This window comes from Episyrphus balteatus, chromosome 3, assembly GCF_945859705.1.
Source record: "Episyrphus balteatus chromosome 3, idEpiBalt1.1, whole genome shotgun sequence".
Taxonomy (NCBI): domain Eukaryota; kingdom Metazoa; phylum Arthropoda; class Insecta; order Diptera; family Syrphidae; genus Episyrphus; species Episyrphus balteatus.
Window position 1 is genome coordinate 73,695,042 of NC_079136.1, and position 18,431 is coordinate 73,713,472.

Sequence of the window (18,431 nt, forward strand, 5' to 3'; positions counted from 1 at the left end):
AAACGGCTCCAACGATTTTGTTTAAAAAATTCAAGTGTTAGTTTTAAGCTAAGGTCTATTTTCTAATGAAAAATTTTTTTTTTGAAAATCATTATTAACGGTACCTGCCATAGAACCGTTTTTTTCAAATCCGATTATCTCCAAAACTGCTTATTCGATGTCAAAGAAACTTTTTGTGAAGTAGCATTTATGTAATTTGAATATAAACCAAAAATAAAATTTCCAAAAAAAATATTTTTGGATTTTTAAAAAAATTTTCGAAAACGGGACATTGAATTTTTTTGAAATTTTGTTTTTAGATGTTGATTAGTGATTTCTACAAAATGGCATACCAATTTTATTTTAAAATTTTTTTTCCAAAAAATTATTTATAAATAATTAGTTTTTTAAAAAACGGCTCTAACGATTTTGAAAATTTTTTTTCTAAAAATGCACCTTAATATATCAATCAAAACTGCATACTTGTTTTGGAGGGCAATTTAATTTCAGATTTTATTTTATTTTTTTTAAAAACGAATTTTTTTTTCCAAATTTCTATATAAAAAGTCTTAAAAATTTAAGCAACTTTAACTCTAAGAGCAAGTTCGTGCGAACCAGTCGTGCATTTTATTTTTATTTGCTCAAAAACTAGAAGGCATACCTAGGAGTAGTATATCAATGTGTTTTTTTTTTCAAACTTTTTTTGCCTAATTTTAACTTTGAAATCGGTTATTTCAAAAATAACTGATTTAAATAAAAAAAAATTAAAATTAGAATAAAGTGTACAATTCTGGCTTTTGAAAAAGGTATCATTAATAACAACTTTAAAAGTTGCCGTTGTTTTTTATTATTTTTTTTAATTTTAGGTCATTAGGGATATAGATCCTCCCCTCCCATGGTAAAATAATGATTGTATTGAACCCCTTTACAAAAACCCGTTATCAAATCTCGGCGCCCAAGTTATCGTTCTCTGACGTTACTATTATGTATTGTATTGATCAAACCCAAGATACCTTTTTACCGAAGTTGAATACTTATGTATATGACAAGTCTAATATAAAACAAGGAATTAAACTGAACGTCCTGAACTCTGAAGTTAATAATAAGCCATTGTGCTTTTCTTACAGTGTATTTAAAATTTAAAGTGGAAGTAGGGAGATGATGGAACACAAAAGTTGTTGCATCCATATGCTGCGTTTGGGCATTGAACGCGAAGGCGAACCAACCCCTTGATAACGCAACAAAACAATACAAACAAAACAGGGTGCAATATAATAATGGAATTAGAACACTTAGAACACATACCTGCTCTGCGCACTATAATAGTACACAAGCATAGTATGGCATGTGTCGTTAGTTGATACCAAGGCAACAAACAAAGCTAAAAGAGGATAACTACTATGTGATTATTCTCACCGGATATGTAAAAAAGGGTGGCGCTTTGCCGAATAAGCGGACAAACTATTTCCTATATGATGTATTAGATTTATAAAGGTACATTTCTGGCAACCTTTGCATCCTTTTTGTGGTCTTGTGGACCTCATCCATACTTTGTGAAATATAGACATTTTATTTTGTAGGTAAAGTAATTATAACAATAAGACACATGAAATTTGATGGGTAAATGTGAATCTTATTAATTGATCTAATGTTTGAATATTTCTTCTATTGTGATATAGACTTATGGGAACATGAAAAAGAATGGGAACATCATTAAATTTAATCTACCAACTCTATCATCAATTAGGGTTTCAATAAAAATTGTTGATTATAAGAGGAATTAACACTGCGTATATTTTCTTCGATCTCCCATTTAACAATGAGTTGTATTGTGTGTATCATAGGGTCCCAACTCCCAACAAGAGGCGTTCCCTAGTGCGTATGAACCCTTTCTAGGGATTGGTATTGGTAGAATAGTACATTAACACATATTCTGAATAAAAAATCGCATTACAACGATAAGTGTGCGAGACGAGAATAAAGTCCAATTGTCTATAAGTCACCAAATATCGTAATTCTCCACGAGTACGATAACTTAGACGGTAAGAATTGATCACGGTTTTATGTTGAGGAGTTCAATACAATCATTTTTTACTGTGGGAGGTCAGGTCTATCTTCCTCCGTTTAGGCGAGAGCCATTTTCTAAGAAAAAAATGACGAAAAATAAAAAAAATATATATTAAAAAACAACGGCAACACTTACAGTTATGAATGATACCTGGTTCAATAGCCAGAATTATACACTTAATTCTATTTTTTAAATCAAGTCATTTCAGTTAATGGCTTTCAAAAAATTCCACGTCAAGTTCCCTCAGCCTTTATGAGTAGGTCAAGTTAGTAAGTGTCAAGTCCAGAGATACCCAAAGGAGAAGGGAAACTTTCGTACGTTTTACCCCCCAAAAACCATTTTTTTATTTCGTGTTGTTGTAATTTCTTTTGTATTCGTGAATAAATGTGAAAAACACACACAGTGTAACCACAGTGTTTTCACGCATACTTAGCCAAAAGCGTCCGATTTTTCACGCATACTTAGCCAAAAGTGTCCGATGGATCTTGTAGGCAAACCCGTATGACGTCAGAAGTTTCCTATCTTCTTTGGGTATCTTTGGTCAAGTCAAGTGTTGTGTTTCAAAAATGAAAGTCAGTTTCGTCGACTTTCGTGACGTCTATGTCACTTGTACCGTCAATATTGTCTGGTTCAGTCTGGTTTATTGAGTTCATCAGGTTCGTCGTTTATTGTTATAAGCCGTGGTTGTTTTGCTAGCAGAACATGCTCTTTGTGTTCACTTTGAACGGTGGGAGGACCAAGGTTTTTTAGATTTAGCCCTTCAACTTCGACACCGTTGACAATACAAGGATACACTTTTTTTGATATCCGTTAAAAATTGCATTATTTGAGAGTTCAAATTATCTATAATATTCTCTTCAAGACAATTTTTCCGATAAAAAAACAGGGATCGAACTACGGCATACGTACGTTCACGTATTAACGCTTTATGTCTCTATCATTTTCTTCTAATTAAATAGAGAAAGAAATAGTTAAAACGTTAACGAACGTATGCCGTAGTTCGACCTTAGGACTTTATATTGCTGCAGGTGGGTTAGCGTCCGTCGACATAAAATCGTTTTCTTCAGAAGTTTGCCCTTATTTTGAGGTCGTTAATGGTGTTGACTGGATCGTCTCTGTCGACATATTGCCCCTTACTGTGGTTCGTTGTTTGATGAATCATATGTCCAGGCTCCAGGGCTCCACACCTTGGTACTGTCCCGCACTATATTTCTTCTATTTTAGAATTCACTTTGAAAAAAAGTCCAACCTTGTCTTCTTTGCAATACAATCCTGTGGTGTACAAATGTCATCTGCTCTGTTATACGGCCTCGATGGTATTTTCTCCGGTCTTGCCTTCCCCACCTATGATGTCGAGATTAGCTTGGGACCAGGGTTCGGACTTCAGTTTCAAAATTTCGAAGCAAATTTGAAAAAAAAGTGAAGTAGATCCCAAATTTCGGAAGTAGATTTCAAAATTAAACTTTCAGAACATTTATTTACAAAAATTTACTCTACAAAAATTATTTTTCAACAAAATTATTTTTCTTTACTTTTTTTATTATGATCTTTTCCAAAAAACCTTTCTCATCTAGTGGTTGTAACGGTGCTTTGGCGTAAAACGGTTAATTCAGCATAATCTAACAAATTTTTGATCAGGAATTCTCCAAAATCAGTCAAAATTATTTAATAAACTTTATTTATATCTTGAATTCGAAGAATAATTGACCTCCATTCATCATTTGAGATTTCAGTTGAGCTTTATTTCTCAATGCCTCGACCAGATTTAAAATTGAAGTTAAATCCCTTTCTCTAAATTTATTATATTTTTCAATCAAGAAATAGAAGTAGATCCTGAAAAAGAGAAGTAGGGAAGTAGATTTTATTTTTTTCCCAAAATCGAAGTAAATCTACTTCGATCGAAGTAAAGTCCGAACCCTGCTTGGGACGCTACAGTTTCAGCTATCTCACGGCAACAATTAAAATAATTTTCCATGGTGGATTTACTTAGCTGACTTAAGTCGTGGTGGCGCTAAACGAGTAAATGCTAATTTTAATAAGGAAAAGTTAATAAATAAAACTTGTGTAGCTGTATTTTCAGTTAATTTACCTAAAATACCGTTTTTACAGGTATTTTAATGACAAAGGAGATGACAGATGAGTATGGTAAAGTACTTCTTAAATTTCCAATCGAAATTGAGGACCATGAAAAAAAATGCCCAGGAATGGATTAATTGTATTTCTACAATCTTTGACAGCTTTGATACTTTTTTTGGAACAGGAGTTGAAGTTTTGAAGGGAATGAGTTCAACTTCTTCCAAAAAAGCTATGCTTTTTTCATTTGTCCCCAAATGTTCATAAGTCCCCAAAGGAACAAAAAATTGAAAAATTTTCCAGTTAAGGATGAAGTGATAAATGTTTAGCCATCATTACTTGTTTAATAAGCACTATATTCGTCAAAGGTTGAACAAATTTGAATAACAAAACATACATAAATAATGTCACAATGTGTATTAAACAAAAATATACAGTAGTACCCAGATAATGTAAAACTTTAAATTGTTAAGTTTATAATGTTCGTATTCGTTTCAAAATTTTGTTTTTGAAAATTTATTCTTCAAAAACTCTTTCATAAAACAGCCTTATTTTACTACTATTATACATTTTTATATGTTAGTAAATCAAATTATGCATTCTTAAAAAAAATCGAACTCGAGATAGCAATCAAATATTACTTTACGAATGGATCAATTCACTTAACAATTCAAATGTATCGTTTTTTTAGGGATTTTTGGGATTCGTTTCTTAGAACCAAAAATAACTCTAGTTTTCGGCCAAATACCAATCTCTCAAAAGTTGCCTTTTCTCAAAACAGCACAACTTATGATTTCGATAAAAAAATTCAGGACATAAATGTAAGCTTAAAGTATGCAGATCGGGCCAAATTTTTAGCTCTATACTCCCAATTTGTCAGCTATTAAATTTGAAAAACCAAAAATCAACAGAATGAAAATTCGAAAAAACCGAACTTGGTTTTCGACCACAAAATTTGTGTTAAGGATGTAAGAACAACTTAGTATGTGCTATTTATTTACCTATAGAATGAACTTTTTCTGGCTTTTTGTTCTTTAAAGGCATTTTAGATTTATGGGACCTAGAAAATTGAATTAGGTCAGATTAGTATTTGAAGAAAATAAATATCTTGTTAATATGAAAAGGTACATAATTATATCTTTTCCAAAGATAACATTTCAAAAATATTAATATGCAAAATAACAATCAGGATCACGAATACGGTTCAATGAACTGAAATTGTAACAAACATAATCACATAATTGAGGTTGAACCAATTCTCAGTTGGAGTTCTCTTTTTACTATAAACTAGGTAGGTAACCTAATCATCATTCGTTTTCTATTTATTGTAAATTTTCTGCTTCAGTAGCTTGGCGCCAGGAATAATTAAATTTGATACCGAAACAGCTTCTGTTGATTCTTAAGCGGCAATAAGCAAATACTAATCCTACCCAGATCATTTGCCAAAGGGTAAGTTCCTACTTATTATGTGTGTATGTGAATATGTACCAGACAGAGCGTTTGACCGCTATACTTAAAAATATTGAATTATTGTAGATACCTATCTTGAAAAATTATTATTTTCAGAAAACAATATTTACCTATATGTAGCTGCATAAATAGGTATCTACATGAAATGCTACTTAATTGATTAAAGATATAGATAATATTTGTAAGAAAGTATTACATAAAAAATATTTATGATATGGTTCAGAGGTTCATCGTTCATAATATAACATTCCGCCTTTGATGATCCTCAAGAGTTAAAGTCTACCTACGTAGGTATATGCTAATGAATTAATGGTTTATATTCAAACTCATGTTAAGCAAAGTAGGTAATGGGAGGTAAGAATAATTAGTTAAAACCATTTTTGCGTCCCTTTCGTGTTCTGGGGTTTGAACTTTTCAATCATCATACATATCTGCAAAAAAAAAGAAGAAAGAAATAAAAGCATAAGAATCAAATAAAAAAAAAACATTTTCTACCTTCGCTTCATTTGATTAAAACGAATACGCGCAACAAAGTGAGAAAACTTAGTGCGTTATCTCTGGAAGAGCATCTTTGATGGATAGCAGCCTATTGCAAGGTCCTTTGAGAAGTGTTCTTACTTTTTATTACGAAGCCATTAACAAATTAATTCTGTAATTACTGCGCATAAGGACATTCAAAGAGGATGAATTGAAGAATCTACGCTAACCAATCTTTTTTTTTTTGTGAACATAAAGGACTATTAAATTAAATTGGCACCATGTTGTTGGTAAACGCGTAGATGAAGCAAATTTCCATTCAAATGATAGGTATCATTTGTTATTCTTATTTATACTGATTAAAGGTAGTGTAGGTTTGTGACGTTGTGTTGTGGATTCTGGATGAATTAAATGATTTTTTTTAGAGCCGGGTTTGAGACAAATTAAATTGTTATGAAAAACAATACTTTATTCTGTAACAACAAATATGTAATATGTGATGCTTAATTATCGAGGGCTGAGGTAAGCTCACCGGAATCCAGAGTTCGTCCTGAGAAAAGCAACTAAAACTCAGATAGATTGAAAAGACCGATTTCCTCCAATATCAATTATTCTTTTTATTTAGAAAATCAACTAACTACTTTCTTAATATATAAATTATACAATATTTTATATTTATAAATTATTATTATAGCCTAACAAGCTCTATATTAAAAAGCCACGGCCTCAAAGTGAGGGGGAATCCCGTAGGGGGATAGAGTGAACTCCAAATAAGAACGGCCGCTGGGGCGGGTGCCAGGTTCTATGGTAGCGGCGCATTTTTTTGACCGTTTCGCCATGCTTCCTCGGCTGCCTGAAGCCGAATTCGAGCGTTTGCCATTTCAGTGATCGTCGGTGAATTTGGTATTATAATAATCTAGGACATGACAATTGTAGGTGCAAAAAATTTTACAGCCTTGAAAATTTGTTAATTCGTTACTGTTTATGATGACCATGACACTTTCACCAGCAATCCAAGATTCCTAGGTAGTGCTTTTTTTCTTAAAAAAAAAACGGTGTTGCCATTCCAGCTAAGCAATGAATCAGATAGACTTAATGTTAAGCTTAAACACCGATTTCTCTTGATTAATTTTAGTAATAGCGACTTGGATATGAGTAATAATGTTAGCAGTTTAAGAAAACATACGTAGGTACATAAATATTTTTTTATCTGTGCCATCAGGGGCGGATCCAGGATTTTTTTCTGGGGGGGGCACAAGGGACGGGTTGGCAAAAAAAACAGCAATAACAGTTAGAAATAAAGTGAAGTACCATACGACTGACTAACAAGCAGAAAATTTTAACGACCCACAGTGGTCTAAAACCTGGCCAAAAATATTTAGGCACATTTCCCACATCAAATAGGTACCAAATGACCAAAAAGTTATTCGGAAGGAAAAATTTTCATTTTCTTGTTACAGTAAAAGCCACTTAAGTGCTAACCCTCTTACTCCTGGATTAGCCGGAAGAAAAAAAATATAAAAAATCAGAAAATGCACGTACAATTCTTTATTTAATTTTTTGACTTAAGTTGTTTCAACAAATAGTTTTTGAGAAATTAAGTTTTAAAGATGAAATTTTGAAAAAAGAATGTTTACGTTTTTTAATTGATTTTGTATACAATTTTGCAATATTATGGACATAATTATACCATTAGTTAATGACCTAGTAGTTTTTAGTCAAATACTAAAGACTTCATTCTAATAAATATTAAAGTTCCTAAGAATAACAAAAACTGAATCATACTTTTTTCGCCGGGAAACCCAGTTTTGTTTTTTTTTAAATTTGCATTAACCTTTTGTAACCCAAGGTCGTAAATTTAAAAATTAATAAGTCAATCGATTGGCTTTTATCTTTAATAAAACACGTATTTTTTAAAAATTCAATAAAGTCATTATTTACTTAGTTATTTCGATATTTTGGGAGTAAAAAAAGTTTAAATAATTTATTTTTATATAAAAATGCAAAAATTCAAGCAAAAAACTATCTAATATTAATTTTTAGGCACTTTCCTAAAATCCAAAAATAAAACCCCGTGGGGTTTACTAACAAAAACTATTTTTTTTTTCTGAATCTCGTAGTTTTTACACAAATTTGCTTATTTTCAAAAAAAAGCCCAACTTTCAACATTAACTGTCAATTAAAAACTATTGGTGCTATTTATTAGAAATTTGAAGTACTATTTCGATAAAGCAATACTTAAAGATTTTAATATTAGAAGCTTCAAAAGAAAAAAAAATTAGTTTGTAGAGCCTTTATGCAAACTTTTTCGGTTTGTTACAGAAATGTCACATGGGGCTACAAGGGGTTAAATTGTTTTGTACCTCAAGAATATTGTGTTCAAATTGTAGGTCTCTTGGAGCCAAATTGACCAAGTTATGAGTATTTTAATACTTCCCTAAGGAACGTTTTAGTCTTTTAGTCCAGAGTTCAAAACTTTAAATCGTTATCCCCACAACTAATGTTTTCAACGCCGGTGCTCCTCATAACTTCAAAACTACTGCACCGATTCTTTTGAAATTTGGAACACTATTTTTTTTACATATTTTTAGAGGTATCCCTGGAGAAATTTTCTCAATAAAATAATATTTATAAAAATCTATAAGTAAGGGTCGCTTTTGAGGAGTTTTTTTTTCAAGGGGTCTTTATTTTCGGGGTGCAAACTTGGGCAAACTTCTGAAATGCAAGTTTGTTCTACATATCCAGCAGTTCTATAATATATATGTAGTTTATGCAATTTTGTGACGTGTTCCGCTATTTTAAAAACACTAATGTTAAAAAAAAAAAAACAACGAAAAAAGTGCAAATTTTTTGACCCCTCTGTATGAAAAAATAGAGTTGCATATACAATTATTTTTTTTATATCATTCAATGTCATTCGATGTCCATATCAAAATTTTTCACCAAAATCACTTTGAAAATTCACTTTTTTTTAAATCGAAAAAAAAATTCGTGTGTACCCAACGAATAGCCGTTTATTTATTTGTGAGGTGGAGCTATTCATGGGAAAGGGATGCAACAATCAACAAAATTCGCATTTTCAGCCAGAAATAGACAAGAGTTTCACTCAAGTTCTTTCTGTTATTATTCATATATTTTTAAAACTCTTATAGTTTGATTTCCTTTAAGTATGAACTTTAAGTTCTGGGGGGGGGCACGTGCCCCCGTGCCCCCCCCCCTGGATCCGCCTATGTGTGCCATTATAATCTTTTTACATTTTGTCCCAACATTCTAAATTGAACGACACCTTTTGATAAAGAATTAAAAATATAAGGAACTCATAGATAGATAATATTTTTGTTATTAAAATATCAAATTTCTTTTATTTTCCAATAAGACAACAATTTTTAACTTCCTTTTAAATTCAATTAAGACCACTCTTGGTTCTTCATTTCGATCGTTCATTTAAAGATCTTCATTTTCACACTTTTCATCCCTACGAGAAAGAGGCGTTATCGGAAGATTTCCGATAAAATAAAAATATAAAGTGATGTGAATTGAGAAAAAACAGTCTCAGACATCTAAAGAAAAAATAAAATTTTTAGGTAGGTAGATACCTAAAATCCAAACTGATGACATTTCCAAAACACTTTTAAATGTTCCTTTTGAAAAACAGTAAAAGTACAATTGTTGATGTAATATCGCACTTCAAGTGTAAGCCTTGTCACAAATGTTAATCCACATACAAAGAAATACAAAATGGGTAGGTATAAATACCTACACCTAAAAGAAAATTAATCCAAACCCATAACCAAAGGCATTTCTAATAGATTCATAGGAAATAACAAACCTTACAAGAATCTAGATCACAATCGGTTTAAAGGAGAATTTTTTTTCTTTGTTGCATATGTTAGTTTTGTTCATCTTAACTTGACACTTTATTTTTGGTATATGACTTCGGATCATATTACAAAATCATCTTCAATTGAATTAGATACTAATGAAATTGGTATCAAATGAAAGAACTATAACTTAGGAACAAATTTTACAATGGACGTTTCACTGTATTGCATTTAGAATGTAAGATATGGTTACATTAGTATTGTGCAATATCTGTGAAGGACAATTTAAATTATGTTATTTTCTCTAAGTTTGAAAACTGACGATGAAAATCTTTCAAAATTATTTAGAAAATGTGGTTTTAAAAAGCAAGCTTAAAGACATGAATCATGAGCCATTTAAACCCGATGCCACCCATTTTTTTCCATAGCTGTGAGGGTACATCATCGTCCAAACAACTTTTCCCTTTTTGGAGTAATTAACCTCCTCACTAACTTCTTCGACTGACATCGGATACTTAAATTATGTGAAGCTGTGATGAACTTCGTCGTCTTTGACAAGTAGTTGACCTTGAGCATTGTTAATGAACTTTGGCGAACTAATCTTTTGATCATTTCTTCTTCTGATTGGCTATTTTGAAAATGGTTGCGTACTAATTCATAGTAGGGACCAGCAGTCGGGGTAGAAATTTCATACAGCTCCCGATATACGAAGCTGTATGTATTCATTCTACCATCAACCACGTGATCTGATATGGCAATGGGTGGCCCTAATACAACGAGGAGTTGCAGAAACATAATAATTATGGACATGTGTGATGCTGTTACCAAAGTAAGATTTGCAGCTAGAGTCACGAAGAATTCGAAATCACATTAGGTGTACATCAGGAAATCGTCTTGAGTCCTCTGCTCTTTATTACAGTTCGTGATTGGCAGTTAAAGGCAAATTGACGGACCCGAAAGTGCATCAGTAACTCTTTGCACATTATAAGTGAAGATCCGATATACCTTCGGCGTGCGCTTGACGTATAGCTATGGGTGGATGTTCTAGAAGGAAGTGGGTGCCACGTAAGTGCGAAAAAAAGAACAAAATACCTATGCTGTCCATTTTTCTGATCCACGGAATGTAGTAGAGGCTCCCAAGTGTTGAAATATCTGGGGTCTACGATAAATAGGGAAGCTATAGGTAATGATTTTAATCATTGCATAAGCTTAGAGTGAACAAGGTGGCGGGAAAATCTGCTATCCTGTGATCAAAAAATGCCTCCTAAGCTGAAAGGAAAGTTGTAAACTGCGGTTGTGCGTCCACCACTCATGGTTGACAACACAACGATGGACAATGTACAGAAAGGGATCGGGTCAAAATTCTGGCTTCAAAATTCTGCTTTTCAAAATTCTGCTTTTTTAACGAAAATTCTGTTTTTCAAAATTCTGCTTTTTTTCTATTCTGCTTTTCAAAATTCTGCTTTTTAAAATTCTGCTTTTCAAAATTCTGCCAGCATTATACTTAAACAAAAAAATTCTGCCAATTCTGTTTTTTTTTTTTATAGCATATGTGCTGACTAAAGAAAAATACACCTCATTAATGTAATTCAACATTGGTACTTTCTTAATTTTTTTTTAGACTGACTTTCTTTCGAATAAAATCTATAACTTATTGGAACCGATGTTGTTTGATACAAAATATTCCTTTTCTTATTCAAATTTTTGATTATTCATCTTTATTTGATAAATTAAAAAAAATTTGAATTATTTTCGGAAATGTTTAGTATTAAAACAAAAATTAATATGCATTCAAAGAATGACAAATTATGTAGGTAAGTAATCAAATAAGCAGACAATTTATCAAGAAGATGATTTTACAGAATTCTGCAAAAAATTAAAAAAGGGGTTGGAAAATGTTAAAAAGCGCGCGCTTTTTAACATTTTCCAAACCCTTTTTTAATTTTTTGCAGAATTTTGAAAAACAGGGGTCGAATTACGGCATACGTTCGTTAGCGTATGGTTGCTATGCGTCCCTATCTTTTTCTACTAATTAAATAGAGACACAAATATTAAAAACGTTGGCGAATGATCGTAATCGTATGCTGTAATTCGACCCCAGAATTTTGAAAAGCAGAATTTTGAAAAACAGAATTTTGAAAAACAGAATTTTGAAAAGCAGAATTTTGAAAGCAGAATTTTGTAAAGCAGAATTTTGAAAGCAGAATTTTGAAAGCAGAATTTTGACAAAAGAATTTTGACCCCGGCAGAATTTTGACCCCAACCCGTACAGAAAGTATACATATAAAAGTAAATTAACGGCAGTTGTGATGTAGATATTTCGTATGACAGCAAGAGTTAGAAGTACGAAGATCGGAGGAAGCCTATACATGTTAAGAATTCCATCTTTTAAAAAAATAAAACACAGCCGACTAAGTTGGTATTACCATTGGGCACGTTCAAACAGTTAACATAAAGCTATCGGATAACTTTTTGTTGTTGTAAACAGTGTTAAAAATTAGCAAAGAAACGAACCATTTTCTGTCAAAAAATAATCTGAAGGTATCCGAGAACTTTTGGTATACCTCAGGTATTCAAGTGATCAGCTGATAAATATTTGGCTATTTTTTATTTTGATTTATATTCGCGCGATTAGCCAGCTTGAAAATAAAATAAATTTGCAAGAATAAAAGTTAAATCGATTGTGCAAGTACTATGCAACAATAAAAAAAAACAGGAACTTGCTCAAAAGAAACAATTTCCTCTTTTCAATATTTTCATATTTTTTTTTTGTAGCTGCTTTGGCAAGCTATCTGGATAGTTATTCGTTCAAAGAGATATTCCAGATACGGGTATCTCAGATAGCCTATCCGATAGCTGTTTGAGCGTGCCCATTGTATATTTACAAATCGAAGTACACGCCCCGAAAAAGGTCGCTATTTATACCGCGTTGGCGTTAATATCACCCGATGAGGTTTGTGTATTAAATAGATTAAAAAAAAAATGAAGGTTTAAAAAAAATATTAGTTGAGGCTTCAAAATTCAGTTCATCTTTCTTCCGGTGCCGTTGGCGCATGAGTTAGCTGCGATGTCACTTCTCTTTGTAATTATTCAATGGTATTACCATGTTCAAAGGAGAGATCCTGAGAACTTCGTCAAAAAGGCAATATCAAACAACGTTCCTCTTCCAATACGACCCCGAAGTACTAAGAAAGGTTGTTCTAAAAACTCCTGGTACAAGCAAATGCAAAAACAACAACATTCAGTTGGCCTCAGAAATGGAACAATACAAAATTGGGAGGCTTGCCACCAGTTTCTGAGGTCAACCCGAAGAACTCCACAGGCGGATTACTTCCACCAGTGTCAAGCAGATATACCTACTTCGAAGAGTTATGTTCCCTTCGCCATTGAGATCATAACAGCTCCGAATAAAAGGAAGAATATTTATAAAAAAAAGTTTTGAGCGAAAAATTTCAATAATTAATTTTGAAATAGAATTTTGAATTCTTTCTGCAGTTGCATTTTTATCGACAGCTGCGTGTTGTATTTAATTCATAATACATTAAGTAATTTGTACACTCCTTCTGCATGTACCTATCTATGGATAGCCTTCCAAAAAACACAAATCCATATAATGTACATATGTAAATCTCTTATGCCCTAGTGTTAGGAAGTGCTTCAGTAAAGCATTCCTGTAAAGTATTTTTCCTGGCATTGCATTGTTCATAAAAGTAGAGCATTCATCAATTGTCATTTAATAAGTAAGTGCCTGGCACTCGACTAAAACAACACTCGCACACTCATGTCAGATGTTTTGCCAACAAAATCCTTCAAATCTTCTTAAACTTATCATAAATACCCATACATGCATTCATAATATCTCATATGTATCTTATTTAAGTATGTTTGCTGTTGAAAATTTCAAAACATTAAAATGCTCTCACAATGAAATAAAACAAAACTGAATCGAACAAAGTTTTATTGTTTCGAAAAATTCTTCGAAAATAGAAACTCCATACAACACAGAATAAAGACCTACATGCGGCAAAAGTAGAAGAAGCCGATTTGAAGAATTAATGGATTAGCATTCATACATATGCCAAACAAAACGCACATGATCAAGATTTTTTTCTTTTAGTATGAAGAACCTTGGTTAGAAATATAAGGGATTCGACACTGATTGAAGTGGAAGTGCAGTGCAGCGTATAAGATCACGATCGGAATAAAGCCTGGTATATTGTTTGTGGGTCCATCCCAGTGTTATATCTCATTACTTTTGTTCGCTTCTGTTGAATATTTAGCCATTAACAATGTATCAAAAGGAACGCACACTTTATCCTTACAAGGCGTGCTAACAGGAGGCAGGAGGAAGGTATTTGATATATCGACAAGAGTAGATTAAACTGTCGGCGGTGTTTGTACATTTCATGATTGTGTTTTGAGGTTGTGAGCATTTTATGCTGTGGGAACTTTGAAACGGCTTTGCTAGAAAAAAGTGCCAAAACAGACAAGCTGCTGATATATTTTTTTTTTGGTATTTTTACAAAGCTACTACGTCTTGTTTCAAGCTCAAAGAAAAGATAATAACTTTGAATGTTTTTATGCTTCAAAATGAAGGAAAAAAAATACTTCGATTGCAAATAATTCAGCAACCCGAACTACTACAAACTTTTGGGTTTCAATTATGAATAGAGTCTAAAGAGTCCTTTGTCTTGGTGTTTCATTTGGTGGATCTGGAGAACATTTTTGAAAATTAGCTTTTTTTAGACCTTAAAAAATTAATTTGTAATTTTTTAGCTGAATGCATAGGTCTGTTCATTGTGATCTCATATCTGTAAGCCAAAACTTATTTCGACACTTTCTTTCAAAAAGGTTAATGAAGGAGAAAAAAAATACTTCGATTGCAAATAATTCAGCAACCCGAACTCCTGCAAACTTTTGGTTTTCAGTTATGAATAGAGTCTAAAGAGTCCTTTGTTTTGATGTCTCATTCGGTGGATTTGGGGAGCATTTTTGAAAATTCCTTTTTTTTAGACAAGGGGTACCCCTTGGATAATTTTCGAAAATCTTAAAAAAATAAATTTTAATTTTTTTTAGCTGAATGCATAGGCCTGTTCACTGTGATCCCACATCTGTACACCAAAACTGGTTTCGGGACTTTGATCCGAAAATATCTGCCTCCGAATTAAGGAAAGAAAAATATTTCGATTGCAAGTAATTCAGCAACCCGAACTTTTACAAACCTTTGGTTTTCAGTTATAAGAGTCTAAGGAATCCTTTCTTTTGATATCTCATTTGATGGATTTGGAGAAAATCTTTGAAAATTCGTTGTTTTTAGAACTCCTACAAACTTTTGGTTTTTAATTATGAATAGAGTCTAAAGAGTCCTTTCTTTTGATATCTCATCAAAAGAAAATCTTTGAAAATTCTTTCTTCTTAGACAAGGGCCCAACAAACAATATCCCTTCGCTTTACAGGATTTATATTACCACCTGTAAAGCTTTATAGAAGCATATTTGTTAGTCGGGGGGTACCCCTTGGATAATTTTCGAAAATCTTAAAAAAATTAATTTGTAATTTTTTTTGTTGAATGCATAGACCTGTTCACTATGATCTCATATCTGTAAACCAAAACTTGTTTCGGGACTTTGATAAGAAAATATCTGCTTCCAAATGAAGGAAAAAATAATAATGCAAATAATTCAGCAACCCGAACTCCTACAAACTTTTGGTTTTCAATTATGAATAGAGTCTAAAGAGTCCTTTCTTTTGATATCTCATTCGCTGAATGCATGGCCTGTTCACTGGGATCTTATACCTGTACACAGTGTTGCCATGAAAATATTTGGAAAAATCTGCAAAAATGAAAAAAAATTTGCAATGCAGATTTCTTAAATTTTGGGAGACTCCCTTTGAAAAAGTTTTCAAACTGATTTCAACTAAAAAAATTACTTCGATAGTAATTTTCCTCGCTTGAATTGTTAAATTTGTATCATTAGTTTCTTTCCTGAAAGTGTGGCTTTATTGTATTGTTGGGCTTTTTTCAATATAAAATCAAAAATGTACTGAGTTTTCTTATAATTTGCATTTTAGAAAATGAAATCAAGAAGTCAAGAAAGAAAAAATAGAACGTTATGGTGATTTGACAACTATTATTTAAATATGAAAAATTGTAGTTTTTGGCAAAATAAATTATGTTTTAGTTCGTTCTTGGCTTTAATTTAATTGACAATTGACTAGAGTTTTTGGAATGTTATCCTTTTTTGTCTTTGAAAGGTTAAGTTTCAGCTGCAGATAAAATTTGCACTGCAGATTTATAGTTCTCAAAAGTCTGGGAATGGGTTAGAAATCTGCAAAATGCAGATAAATCTGCACTATTGGCAACACTGCCTGTACACCAAAACTTGTTTCGGGACTTTGATCCGAAAATATGTCCTCCCGAATGAAGGGAAACATATATTTCGATTGCAAATAATTCAGCAACCCGAACTCCTACAAACTTTTGGTTTTCAGTTATGAATAGAGTCTAAAGAGTCCTTTTTTTTAGTGTCTCATTCAGTGGATTTGGAGAACATTTTTTAAAATTCCTTTTTATTTAGATAATTTTCGAAAATTTAAAGCCTGGTCACTGTGATCTCATATCTGTAAAGCACGCGCTTTTTAACATTTCGTCGCCTGAGAATTGTTTTGTCGTATACGCCAATTTTGGAATTTTGGGAAATCGCATTTTAAGGTTTGAGCTTTTATAAAAAAAAAACTGGCCGATAGATTTTTTTCAATTTTTAATAGAATATTTTGTGCGATATTTTCTTCATATTTATGTTGTCAAAATTGTCACATCTATTTTAGTTTTCAAATTATCAAGGTTTTTATCCAAAATCAGTTTGTCGTAAACGCCACCAAAATCAACTTTTTCTTCATCCCATACACGTACGACAAAGTAGACGCACGTACGACATTCCAATATTAAAAAATAAATAAAAACATTTTCACAGTTCGTTTTTATTTATTAATTAAACATTTAGCCCTGATTTTTCAATCGTCAGTTAGACTATCAGAAGAATAAATGTCAATATAAAAAAAACTTTTATTCCTAGGAATTAGCTCTATCTGAGATTTATCTAACTATTGAAAAATTGGCCCTTAAAAAAATAGTTTCTTATTACATAGAAGTAGTATTGGTTTGACTTAGAGGCTCAATTATTAAAATAAATAGATAAATAAAGAAAAACCAAAAAATATGACCATAAACATAAAAAAAAAATTGAAAAAATGTCAACAAAAAATAAAAGTCATCCTATGGCTATGAAATATGAAAGAAATAAAATAAAAATAAACCAAGTTTGGTTAAATTAAAAAAAATAATATATGGTCATAAATAAAAGTAAATTAAATAAATATCAAACTAAAGAATTTATTCTAATTTTTTGATTTGAATAACGCTTAATAATATTCTTGGTCTGATTTAGGCATAAATATGAAAAGGCTTTTAAATCAATAATATTATCCTTAGTTATCGAGTTAGATTTTTTAGTAATTTGAAAACATTGGCTGAACAAATTTACAGGAGTTGCTATGCCCAACTAGCACAACAGCTTCTATAAATGCTTCAGAATTTAATTTCTTATAGAAGTTTGAACTTGTTTAACAACTTCTAAAAAGTTGTTTAAATATTGTTAAAGAAACTTAAACGAAAAAAGCTTGTTTTCGGAAAATCCTGCTTAATGAATTTATAGAAGATTTACAGAAATTACCAAGTTTAGTATTTGGTTTTTGGTTTTGATATTGAATAATCTAGCTGGGACACTTTTTGGTTTTGACATTGAATAATTTAGCTCAGACATTTTTTTATACATTTCTGCTATTTGAACTGATTAAGTTTTTGATTTCATTAATTAATATACGAGGATGGCCGAGTGCGTAAAGTGGTGGACTGCCACCAAGCAGATACGAAGTTCGATTCCTGGGTGTGGTAAAAAAATTATATACTTTTAAAATTATTATTAATAGATATACTAAAAACTAATGGAATAATAATATAATTTCAGATTAAAAGATAAAATTCATGATTTAAAATCAAATAAAAACCATTTAAAAAAGAATTATTTTTTGTTTTTGTAGTAGTTTTTTTTTTATTTCGATAAGACATGTATTAAAGAGCTATACAAGCTCTTCCGAAGCTATCTGTCAAATCTCAAAGCTTCTGTAGAGCTTCGGTAAAGCTTCGTTTAAACTTCTTATAGAGGGTCAAACTTGTATAACGTTCTCCTTTTTCCATGCCCAACAACCTTACTAAAGTTTAAAAGAAGCTAAAATGTAGCTTTTGTAATACCTTAACCGAAGCTGAAATGTTAGTTGGGTGGTAGACTTTTTATATGTTTTAAATATTGAAGAGCTTTTATATTCCACTTTTCTACCGCAGGTGTTTTTTGCGAGCGGGTGCAATAACAAAACTCACAGCAACCCTTTTTCGCTTCGTTCACGACAACGCGCGTGAACGAAGAGGCGCCACGGGCTCGGCGCCCACGACTACAGTCGACTTGTTGATCTTGTGTGTTCGATAC